Here is a 13,776-nt window from a genome sequence, read left to right on the forward strand (position 1 = left end):
GTCGAGAAAGGGGCGTTTGCGTACTGTTGCACAGCAATGACGAATGAGCTGAGTGGTGAGCTGCAGGAGAAACATTTAATGTCTAGAATTGGCGGATAAGCGCCATCGTGTGGTACTGCCCTGCTGCTCACGTCTGCCATGGCTAGTGTCGGGTGTTCCCCATATGTACAACACAATCATTAAACTGTAAGTCCCCGCCCAATCTAGCGCCCACCGCTAACCGCTCGTATCGTGTCCGAGGCCTCGGTTGGTCTATAAACGATTGCTCCTCACACACGTTCCCCGATTGTCATCAAATTACATAGGTTAAAACAAAGAGAGTGATGATATGTTTTGATATCACGGTCACATCCAAATCTCGACTGAACTGCATTTACACCGGCAAAAGATGGCGCAAAAATGTTTTGTGTCCTACTGTAGAAATCGCTTGTATAAACTGGCGCAAGAGCTCTCGCGAGCACTGCCGCAGCCAGTGTCGGACAGTTGGTTGCAAGAACTGGAGAACAGTGTTGGCTATTAAAATTTAAATGATAAACATTGCCGAGACATCAATGCCGTGTGTGAACAGACTTCGTCTTGACTCACAGAACAACCAGCGATATAACTGTAGCAAGTACTTGCGACAGTTATCGTGAGAAAACTGCTTTATCTTGTTCATATTATGTTGTGCAAATTCTCTCGCAACTTTACTTGCCAGTGTAAACGCAACTTAATGTTGCCAGTCTATAAACGGCAGACGGCCAGCCGATCGAATCAATCACGCTCATCAGTTTTCGTCGTCAAAAGCGGCGTTGGTTGGACGACGCGATGGCTGGAAATCCCGTCAGTTCTCCGGTCAACTATTTACCGGAACGACTTCTACGCACACGTGACGATCGTTTGGACGATTCGAACTGTTCAAACCAAATAGTCCAACGTGCATGAGGAACCTTACGTCGTGTTGTTTCGTAGTCCTTGACTATAATAATCTAAAACGATAACGATGCATTCTTCATGTATTGGCCGTTATTAGTGGGATATATTCGGAGCCACGGCACTTTCGCGGGACTCTTAACTAGGGCTACCACCAACGTTGAAAATCTGGAAAAGCGTGCACATGCATGAATTTCGGACTCCGAGAAACATGCGTGGATATGCGTGAATTTTTATAATTTCCCTGGAAGTTTTACTAGGGATGGATTGTATCCGATACTCGATACTGTGACTCTTATCACTCGATTCCTATACCAACAGAGGTGCTTAACTATGCTTGAAAGATGTTGATTTGACAACATTACTGATATAGAAAAGCTAAATCTCGAATCCAAAAAAGTCTTCCTAAAACATTCTTGTACTTTTTTATTAAAAAATTGTAGCCTGATAATCAAAGTAACAAAGTATAGGAAGCTAACAAATAATATTTTAGTGATAATTCGTATTTTTTATATTTATTTTGGTGCACTGTCTATTCGTAAAACGATCGGAAGTATGCAAATTAGCGATTGGCGAAACGACGAAAGTGACGATAAAACGTCATCGTTGCACCTCGCGTAGGGGTTAAATATATTATTACAGTTGTTGTTTGGTTTAAAAATAGATTAGATAATAGGACATTTTCGACCAGAAAAACCCGGGAATTTGAAATGAGGTTTTGAGTGGCCACCTTGTAATAGCAAGATTAATATTGTCTGGAAGTTTTTAAGGTAAACATAACTGGGGGTTTCCTCACCAAGCAAGATATTTGATTATGTTTGTGGCACAAGTCACGGATGACTCAAGATAGTTATAAATTACACTGCAAAAGGTGACACTCCCTAATAGTAATCTGGTAGTTCTGCCAATTTAATTATTTCACAAGTTGAGCGCTCTAGTGTTACACTAAACTATCAAGCCATCAAAGTTCGCCATTTTCATGAGTCACAGGTGACTCATACCACACCGATATAATGTATCTTTGAGTCACCAGTGACTCTCTTGACCTAACTTAACAACGTATCTTTGAGCCACCGGTGGCTCTCTTGACCTAACTTAACGTGTTAATAGAGCTAAAGAATAGTTGAGGGCCAAGAATTTACTCTTGAGATACATCACAATAACATCACTAACCACTCACCTCTCATACAAAAATTCTTTTCAATATTGAAAGTAACTCTTAAAAAAGGTTTAACAGGCTATCACAAGATTTCATTACTCGTGCTTTTTAAAAATTAATTTAAAATATATGCAATCAAATGCCTCACTTATGTGAACAAGTGCCCTAAGCTCAAAAGTATACGGTTGAATTATGTATAAAAATTATTTGACCTTAACCTGTTTAAGAAAGATGAGTGGTTGATAGGCTTTTGGGAAACACCATCAGTCGTCTGAAGATGAAATAATTGATTTTAAAAGGCCTTGCACATAGTCCTCCTCCGTAGACTAATGGATATAGTCTCGGCTCTCTAACTGAGAGATCACGGGTTCAAATTCCGGGGAGGGCCAATCATGTATAGACACGAAACAGTGTACTTTAAAAAATAATAATAAACCAGTGAACATCGCAGCCTACATAGCGGAAGCTGAGGCTTAAAAGAGAAGAAAAAAAGGCCTTGCACAAATTAAAAAGTAATATGAAAAATTATATGATTATTACTAATTGTATAAAAATAACCATTAATATATTATGAACACAATTATCTGAAGTTCCAGGTTATCCCAAGCATACTACAAGAATTCTTTCTCATAAACCAGTTGTTCGTAAAAATGCATTTAAAATAAAACATTACTCAACTAAACCTTTTAGTAATTGTTTTATACATTACAACAGGATGAAAAAATCAGTCTTAACTACAAAATGTCTTATGTGAATGTTATGGCAGTGAACAAGTCATAAACGACTGCCACTAGAAGTCGGACTGTGCTGTCAACCTTAGCGGTGTCTATGGACATGCCTGAGTTTTGTTTTACTAATAAATGTGTGTTATTTTGTATATTAACCCACATATTGTAGTTAGACTTAGTTTTGTGCTGTTTATGCTATTTAACTTGCTTTCTATTTGGAATAGATTACATTCTAACATTAAATGGTAAAAGCACCCTGGCTGCAGGCACATATATTTATGTGTAATGCCACTGCTCAGTTTTTAGATATCAATAACAACCAGAAGCAAGTTTTAAGTGGTGTTCTTAATGATGGTCTTCATATATTCTATACAACGCAAGACTTGCTGCGGTCTACATTTTCTGCAATTGAAGGAGAGTCGAGCTGTACAGAGCTAACCTATGAAGTTCAATTCCTGCTCAGCTGAAAAGACTGATAGATTTTGTGATTAATGTGCGGTAATAAACTGACTCTTTTTCAATCTCAGTTGTACAAAATAATCATAAAAGAACCGACATGGTGGAGTATTTAGGGACCGACAGAACATATTAGAAGAGGTAGCACACAGACAGACCAGACGGACAAACTGCCTTTTACTTTTTGACCGTAAAATTAATAGAGCTCTTTCTTGAAGTATGTCGAACCTATGTACCAAGTTTCAAGCTTCTAGGATCTTTCTATCAAGAGTTATTGCACAGATGGAGACTGCCCTTAGGTCATAAGTCAATAGGCCCAAGTGTATTTGAAACCAAGTACGAGTTTACAATCTCTAGGATCCTTCTATCAAAAGTTATTGAACAGATGGAGACTGCCCTTAGATCCTAAAGTCAGTAAATCGAGTGTACTTGAAACCTGTATACAAAGCTTCAAGTCTCTAGTGGCCTTCTATCAATAGCTAACACAGATGGAGACTGCCCTTAGGTCATAAGTCAATAGGCCCAAGTGTATTTGAAACCAAGTACAAGTTTACAATCTCTAGGATCCTTCTATCAAAAGTTATTGCACAGATGGAGACTGCCCTTAGATCCTAAAGTCAGTAAATCGAGTGTACTTGAAACCTGTATACAAAGCTTCAAGTCTCTAGTGGCCTTCTATCAACAGCTAACACAGATGGAGACTGCCCTTAGATCCTAAAGTCAATAAATCAAGTGTACCTGAAACCTGTATACAAAGCTTCAAGTCTCTAGTGGCCTTCTATCAACAGCTAACACAGATGGAGACTGCCCTTAGATCATAAGTCAATAGGCCCAAGTGTATTTGTAACCAAGTACAAGTTTACAATCTCTAGGATCCTTCTATCAAAAGTTATTGCACAGATGGAGACTGCCCTTAGATTCTAAAGTCAATATATCAAGTGTACCTGTACCTATACAAAGTTTCAAGTCTCTAGGATCTTTCTATCAACAGCTATCGTATAGATGGATCACATGATTTTAAGAAGGTCCTTAGTAAGTAATAGAAATGTTCTTAACAATGGATCTCAGTGGTTTTATTTGTATGTGTGCTGCACTCAAACCGGTTGGAAAATTACTACTATATATTCAAAATAACAACTTGATAAGCATACATATTATGTAACATTAAATTCAAGTTAAAATATTGCATTAGTTTACTATGAATGCTGATTTTGTTTATTAACACGAATTGATATTTTGTTATCATTATCATGAATTACCATATTACTCAAAGTGTTATCACCAACAATAGGTCAGTATGGATAAAGAATTTTTATTGCCAAAGAAAAGAGGTTATAGCTATGTGTCAAAGTTAAGTTTGAACATGGTTTATTACAATCATTTAATTTGTAGAAACAATATTGTACAAGAAGGGCTCATAACCTAAACTGGAATCTATTACAATCTAAATACTTCAAATTAACTCTAATATAAACTAGCACTCAATATGATCAGATTGAACATGCTACTGAATGTTTTTTTTTAAGTACAATTAGTAGTTATTGGATGATATACGCCCTATGCTAACAAGGCCTAAGAAGAATTTAACTTCTAGTAATATGCATGTTAAAAAGTGGTTTACTCTTTTACTTGGTGGATTGAGAAGCTTGCTACTGCCTTTTTATAATAAGGTTAAATCTGATGCCACTCTTAAACCTAAGTATGTTAGACTCAAAAAATATATAGACAAGAAATACTGATAGCCAAACTTCAGGCTAATGAAAATTGTATCCTAATGGCTAATAGCAAAATAAAGCAGCTGGGAGCATTATGAACCATGAAAGTAAAACTACCAAAGAAAATCCTCTAATCCATAGTACACTAATTGTTATTTTGTAAATGTCAATAGTAATTGTAGTCATGTAAATATTTGTGATGTAAATAGCATTTTAAATCAAGTTAGACCTAAGTTAAATGTTTTCGACGGTGTCATGTTACCCCAACAGATGCTTTTAACTTCATATCTAAGCTAAATAACTCTAGGTCTGAAGATTTGTATGGTCTCTAGTCAAGTATTTAATTGATGTACTTAAAGCTCCTCTTGCATACTTATTTACTAGGATATGTGATGAAGGTTACTACCCTAAATGTCTTAAGATTTCTGTAGTAGTACCCATGTTTAAGAACGGTGATGTAGTGTGTCCAAGCAGCTATCATCCAGTTGTGCTGGTATCGGTACCTTCTAAGATATTTTAAGGTCTTATGAAGATGCAACTGGATAAGTACTTCTCATGTAACAATTTGCTAGCCCCTGCTCAGTATGATTTTTAGGAAAGGCTATTCAACAGTTAAGGCTGTTTGAAAATGGTTTTGTACTCAATGGTTTTAAATACAAAAAACATGTATGTGCTGTACTGCTAGACAAGTAAGGCATTTGATATGATGTCAACGAAATTTTAATTGAAAAACTTAGGGTTTGTGGAATTATAGGGCATGAGTTAGCCCTTTTAGAAGTACATTGTAGTGTTCCCCAGGGGTAAGTTATGGGACCGTTTTTGTTCTTAGTCTATATTAATGACTTATCTAGCTTTGTTACTACCAAGAGTGTCCTCAATGCAGATGACACCACATTCCTTATACCTGACAGCAGTCTGAGTGTTAAGAACGAAAAAAAAAGCTGCATTAGAAATGTCGTCTTGGGTTTGGAACAAATAAGGTAGTAGTAAACAATGAAAAAAACTGAAAAAAATAACTTCCAGCCCAAATAAACATGACACTATGTCTGTTAAACTGCTAGGTGTAACCTTGGATTGTGTTATCTTGGAAAAACATAATAGTCAGCTATGTATTTGAATTTCCAGAGTATTGTTTTTAATAAGGAAACTAAAAACATGTACAACCTCTTAACTGGTACTCAATGTATATTGTTTATTTTTCATGTGCATTTAATATATGAAGTTACTCTCTGGGGTAACTCAGAAGGAGCCTAGAGTTTTTCTCTGGCAGAAAAAGGTTGTAAGAGCTATTGTGGGCATTAACAACATGGATTCATGTAAGAAATCTTTTATAAGCCTAGGAATTCTAACTCTGCCTTGTATTTTTATCTTTGATATATTATTGTATGTTAAGGTCCATTCAAAAGAATGAAATCCAAGATCTAATGAACTCAGTTCTAACACAAGAAACAAAGAACAAATAGATTTGAAGTGTTAAATTGAACAAAAAAAAACAAAACAAAAAGTAGCATAATTAATTAATGTATCTAGACAAATTCATTAATAAATTAATAATGTAATTAATAATTTAATAAATTGTGTCCTTCTGGCAAATGCATCTAAGACAGTGTAAGTGTAGGTTAGAAAATTAGATAAAAAGTAGGGTCTACTGCTCAATTCAAGAGTTTGAAGGGAATTCCATCATATCTGGCATGTCAAATTTATCTAGGCCTAAAATTTATCTTTGTAATATTTTTAAAAGAAAACTAACTGTATTGACAATGTCTATTGCACTGTACAATAGATTGTACAGTATTGTCTAATGACAACAAAGAATTTGATTTGATTAACAGGTAGGCAGTTGTACGTTTTTATGTCTGTGTACCTAAAGCTACAAGTTTCTCCAGACATACATTAAACATTGAAAAATATAAGTACATAGTAATACATGGAAGAATCACAATACTATGTCTAATGAATAAAGATCTGCAACTGGTTCTGGCTGGTACCTTATACAGAGCTCAAACAGCCCTTTTCTGTAAGTCGAGTATGACTTGAAGGTGTGTACTATTGCTCCCAAAAATTATTTCAGATGAAAATAGCTCTAATAAACTGATAATAGTATGTCTATTGATATAGTTCTAGTCTCCTAATTATGAAAATCTCTCTGGTTACCTTTAGTATTACAAATTCACCTGGAACTGCCATTTGAGTGATTGTACCATAATCACTAGGAAATTATCAGTTTGTACAGCACTTACTACAGGGATATGTAACAAGGTCTCGAGTTTTATCTAAGTTTAAGGAAAACAAATTTGCATTACACCAGTCACTAACTAATTGACTTATATTACTTTTATATTAAACATAAACAATAGATATTGCTACATTTCTCACATATATTTAAAATATGTTTTTACTTGAGATTTTTACGATGGCTAATTTACAATAAAAGACAATTTCTATCGTTTTATCTTCAAGTCTATTGAGGTGAGCTGAGGGGTAGGGTGCCGCAGAAAGTAGTACACACCTAAAGGGAGCCTAAGTCCATAACAGTTTGAGAAACACTAAGCTAGGCAATTCACTCGTATTTATTGATATTATTGTAAATTAATACCTCAGATGTAAAATAATTAAATTGATATGATTATCTTATTAAGTCAAAGACATTTAGACAATTACGATTCTTAGTAACATCATTGCTTTGTGAACCTCCAGAACCGACACATTTTCACAGTGATGTTTTGTATGTTAGAAGGATAAGAACCAACATTAAAATTACTATTTGGAATGGCAACAATTTTGTTTATACTATTAATTTATAAAATAACTTTGAATCCTTCAGCAGTCAGTGAGCTATCTGGTAGTTTAGTGATCTTGGGTTGCACTCAAGTTATTCTTAATAATATTCCATACTAATGGTGTTGCTTTATGTATTTAGTAGTACTATGTAAAAGGTAATATATACTATATTGTTTCATAACCGAAACTAGATGTGTATGAAATTTGACACACTATAAATACTAATGTCACCACAGTGACATATTAGTGATATTTTTATAATACAATTTTATTAATTAACTTTAACCAATACTTTTCATCAAAAATGTGTGGAACCAGGCATTTTACTCTTGGCTGTGCTTCAATGTTTTATATGCAATAACATGCATTAAGATCAATAATATATATTTTATAATAATAATTAAAACAACCATCATATTCTTTGAATTGCTACAACGGGCTAAGGTAGTGAAACACAATAATTACTGTAAAACTGACATAATTTATTCACAATAAAGAGTACACACATTACAATTAAAATGGTGTTACATGAGCCGTATTCATCAGGAACATTTATTTACAGAATAGAATTACATTGAATTGAAACATGATTCTATTAGTTGTTTACAGTACATTAAACTAAACCTAAGTATTGCTAAGTAAATCCAATAGGCCTTGGATAAATAGTCATACAATCATATGATACAAATTAATAATTACATTACTCTTTTCAGAAGCTTTCTTTATATTATTTTACAGATATTAAAAAAACTTTAGTTTTTATGCTCTGGCTGGTTATCCAGGTATTCAACCATCACTGGCTTAATTACTACCATATTTCAGAATTTTAGTACAATGTAAAACGTACTAAATAATAAATGTATTTAAAATCCAATATGGTTCTCCACAAAAACATTACTGGCTTATCTATATACACAATTATTATAATTAGAATTAACAAAAAATTATTCGAAATAGTTAAAAATATTTAAACATGCCCTTTGCACGGCTTGGAAAATATTTTTTAATGTGACATTCATAGCTTTTTTTTATCTTATCTGGCTTTTATAAATACAAAAAAGTTGAAACCTTTTTACCACTGTACATGAAATCACGGGCATTTACAGTTGGAAATTTATACCATGACATTTTTGGTTGATTTGCTACTTTTTTGTATATGTTTTTTAGTACGTACATCTTATACATTTTTGCACAGTGTTTCATATTTCTTATTGGATGATAAATTCTGTACCCTATCAGTGTTTTGCTCAACACTCACTAGTTTTTGCAAGATAATTCTTTGTATGAGTGTTAATATTTTTTCACTTAAATATTACAATTTTGCGAAAGCGATTCTGTAGCCTGCAAACAATATGGAGTGGTTGTCTCTCATACAGAGTAAGGTAATGTTGAAGTGTTGCAAAATGTGAATCATGCCAGGTGTGATAGTTGTGGGCAGACTGGTTTTTTGGACAGTTTACCAGAGCCTGGGCCCTCAGGGTACATGACAGGGCACACAAAACCTGAGTACGATCTTGGTTGTGGATGTTACTGTTTTGACTATCAGCACACATTATATTTCATCTTGCCCACTGTCACGATTCTCAGTATTACAATATCCAGGTCCACACATGTCCATATGTGTTCTTACAGCTCAACACTCATTCCATGTTGTGAGTGAAGTTCCATCCGAAATGATTAGACCATACCAAATATGTGACTCACATAGTTCAAAATATGTTAGGCAGTTTTAATGTTGGCTACTTGTTTAAGTCTTCACAGATTACAGAAAACTGACTTTTCCAACTAAAACATACCACATAAAATTAAGATAAATATAGATCTTCTCGTGCCACATCCCCAGACCTAAGAAGAAAGAATGTATCCTTTAAAAGAATATCTGATTTTTCTTTGTAATGTTTGCAACCAAGTCATTTTTTGCTGTATTATGGTAGGCATTATAAATGTCTGTATTATATAGTAAAATATTGTATTCAATTGTACAAACTATTGATAATTTATAAATATTGTTTATTTAACTCTAGTAGTGGCAGTCAGAATTTCGCTGGGTTTTCCGACTGATAAAACTTTGGTTTTTATTGTATTTTTTCAAATAAAAACATAATTTTAAGAATCTGATGCATGGAAACTATGACTCCTACATGAAAACACATAGTTGACCATAGTTGCTCCAGAAATGGAACTTTTCATTGGTGCATCTTTGAATTTCTATTAAACATAATAACGTATATGGCATTTTTTTAAGTTCCTGAATTTTGTCAATGCAAGTGGGTCAACTCCTTTGAATCGTGACTTTTACAAATTATTGAAAGGACATTAAATCGTTATTTACAGGAGAATAGTACATGATCGTAGGAAAACCGATGTTTACCACCTCACAAAAACCAAAAATAGTCTGATATCCGATAAAATGCCACTTCTAGGGCTAAAAGCAATAAACAACAAATTGTTTTTTGAAAAAAAGCTTAGCTGACATTGACAGCCACACCATAAAAGGTCACACTATACAAGATGTGATAGACAAGCATTACTGGATATTCACAGCATTTTGTTAATTGTACCAGAAACAACAAACTAAAATAAGGTAATACCAATATTTCAGTACGTCGTGATTAGAGTAATTCTGATGGATTAGATATATGCCGTGCTTTAAGGGTTAAAAAAATAAGGGTGGAAAAATAATTTTATTTGTAAAGTATTCATATAACAAAAACTGTTAAAATATAAACAAATATATTTTATACTGCATTTACAATGTACCATGACAAACAATAAACAATATGTATAGATTTTGCAATAAGAAAATCATTAAACGCTTGTCATACGCATTCTCCTTTACAAATACGCTGACACTGATGACAAAACAAAAAATGACGCTGGATAGGGTAGAGGGATGAAATATTGGTCTTGGACATGTCAGATCAAACACACATTGATAAATTAGTGGAAATCAAATAGGCACAGATGCGTGGTGGAGAGGAGGCTCTTACTTGTATACATCAGGTGATTCACGTTTCCTGCGACACTGTGCGTAATGCTATAGTGAGTCACATAACATAAACAGCTGTACTCTAAACGCAATGCACTTAAACGATGACTCATCATCATTTAGAGGTTCTTAGAAATCATGAAATCATCAGGTTCTGTCTAGCTCAGAAATAATGAAAATTTGTTGTATGACAGACATAAAATTTCAAACTACACAAAACAAATTACTACGATTAACCACCTTATTTTAACATTATACAAAATATGTTAAGTGAGATCAGAAGAAAAGTTGAAAGTATCCATGATTTTGAAATTAAAACGTATATATATATATATATATATATATATATATATATATATACGTTTTACAGTACAAACTATTTCATTGTTTCTGGTCTATTTTTTCTGGCAGTGTTCCATGAAAAACACTGGATTGTCAATTATATAATATAATATGATAGCCTTATTCTGTAAAGGAATGGTTACCTTCTAGAGAGGTGACGTTAATAACACAATACTGATTGTTGGACGCTGAAGTACCGAAACAAACATAATAACAACACCTGATGTGTTAAAATTATGGTAGTGTCCCAAGACAAAGATGGTTCTCAATATGGCAGTGTAATTACAATTCAGCAAGAGCATACTATAGCAAATTATTCTGCTTATGAAATTATTTGTAATTTTGTGCTTTGAAGACTTAGTATAGCACTGCTCATTTGTTATATTATATATTTAATGACAGTTTCAGAAACTAATAACATTTACTATACATTATTGTAATAGTAAATATCAAATCTATGATGCAAATTTCACAAAATATGTATCTTGATCATTTACATCCTTAATGGTCTAATTTTTGTTTAATATGCTGTTTATTATACTTTTACAGAAAAATAAAAGCAACATGAATCTATACAACAAACAACAAATCTATAATTTAAACAATATATAACAAAATAAGATATAAACATTACATAGACCAACCTTTCAAATGAGTGGATTACTTTTACGAAAGTACATTAGATTAGTTTTTAAAACTAAATTTGACACAACCTCTATAAAACATGTCAAATAATGTATAAAAGTAACAAAATATTTTCTGCTTATTTTTTATTTTGTGGTTTAGTGTTGCAATTTTCTTCTGTAACGAACGAAAAGTATATTTTAGGTTATCACAGCCAGCTTGAAACGGCCATTAGGCCTGGGCCATAGTCTAACCAGCTCCGACCATGGACTATATATAGCCTAAAGCAGCAAATACAAGGATCAGTTAAAATTAATACTTTAAACTAAAAAGACAACTTTATTTGACTTGCAATTTAATTTTTTCTAGTATAATAAAATAACGTGATAAAGTAAACAGCATTTAAGCCTGTTCTTTGAGTCGGTATGAAACATTGTCAGTACATAAAATTAAATCATAATTATATTTAAATTAAATAAGTTCCATTCAATGGAATTCAGATTTTTACAACAGGCTGTCGTTAGTTTGTGAAAAATAATTTCTTTGAAACATTAAATAAACAACATAGGATAAATAATTGACAAGTTACTAAAATGTTACATACAGCCGTGATGCAAAATATAAGTGTGTACCTAGAATGATGAGTTAGCAATCTAAACTTATGGCTTTACAAATCTTTGGTAAAATTACACAACTTGTAGACTCAAGGTTATATAAAGAAGGTTGGCCCACTCCTACAAGTTCTGTGTGCATGCTGTTGAGTTTGATACAGCTGGAATAGATCTTGTTGCAGACTTTTATTAGTTTCCCCTATGAATCTCATTTATCATATTGCTGCTTACAATTAATAGATGTTTTCTACATTTTTTTACTGAAAAAGTTGCATTTCAGAATTCACTTTTACAACAATATACTTTTAAATTTTATGCTAGTTCTAGAAATTTGTACATTTGTTTATCCAAGCCTAGATAAGTTGAATATAGTTAATAAATACACATTTTCTCTTGTTCTTCATTATCTTTCTCCACTTATTGTAGTATCACTAGATAAAGGAATACAACATTTTCCAATATATAATTTTTTATTTTGTGCAAGGCCTTTCTGAATCAAAGATTCCATCATCAGGCACTTCACAAATTATCAATTTGTGAATTTGATAATTTGTGAAGTGCCTGATGATGGAATCTTTGATTCAGAAAGGCCTTGCACAAAATAAAAAATTATATATTGGAAAATGTTGTATTCCTTTATCTAGTGATACTACAATAAACCGTTTTTCCAATGCTCCAAGATTCTACATTTCTCCACTTAGTTTAAATTTTTGAAATCAACATGTTTTTAACAAATCTATATAGCCTAAATATTAATTTTACTATCTTTATATATATATATATATATATATATATATATATATATATTTCTTGTGTTCGTGTGTATGTGACTGGACTCCTCCTAAACGACTGGACTGATTTTGATGAAATGTTGTGTGTGTGTTGAAGGGGATCCGAGAATGGTTTAGATTCGTGATTTGGTCCGATTTAAATAGTTTATTTAATTATTTTTTTATTTATAAATTGTTGTTGGTGTTGGAATGTTTTATATTGGATCCGGCAGACTGTGCTACGAAACGTAATACAAAGTGAACTGATACTTAACAGCTGAAGTTTATCAAAGAGGTAAAACATTTGTTTACATTTAAAATTTAAGAAAATATTGTATTATTGTATTGTATTATTGTAAACTGCTTGATCAGTAGTGTGATGCAGATGCAAATTCACATTTTGCATGTGTGAATGCAAAAAAATATTCAGTGATTATCAACAATATTTAAATGTTAATGAGGAAATGAAGTGACAAAGATATGAAACTTTGATTTGACTGAAACATTGTATACTCAAAATGTCCTTAAAATAGGCAATAATCGAACTAGAAGTACTCCAACCTTGCTTTGTCAACAATGCATGCACAGAGGTATACCCTAGTGAACCAACATCCTTTATATAACCTTGGTAAAGACTGGCTTTTTGTCCAACAAAAATGTACGTGGGGCTATAAAATCACATCTCATTA

The sequence above is a fragment of the Homalodisca vitripennis genome, chromosome 1 (assembly GCF_021130785.1).
Source record: "Homalodisca vitripennis isolate AUS2020 chromosome 1, UT_GWSS_2.1, whole genome shotgun sequence".
NCBI classification, from domain to species: domain Eukaryota; kingdom Metazoa; phylum Arthropoda; class Insecta; order Hemiptera; family Cicadellidae; genus Homalodisca; species Homalodisca vitripennis.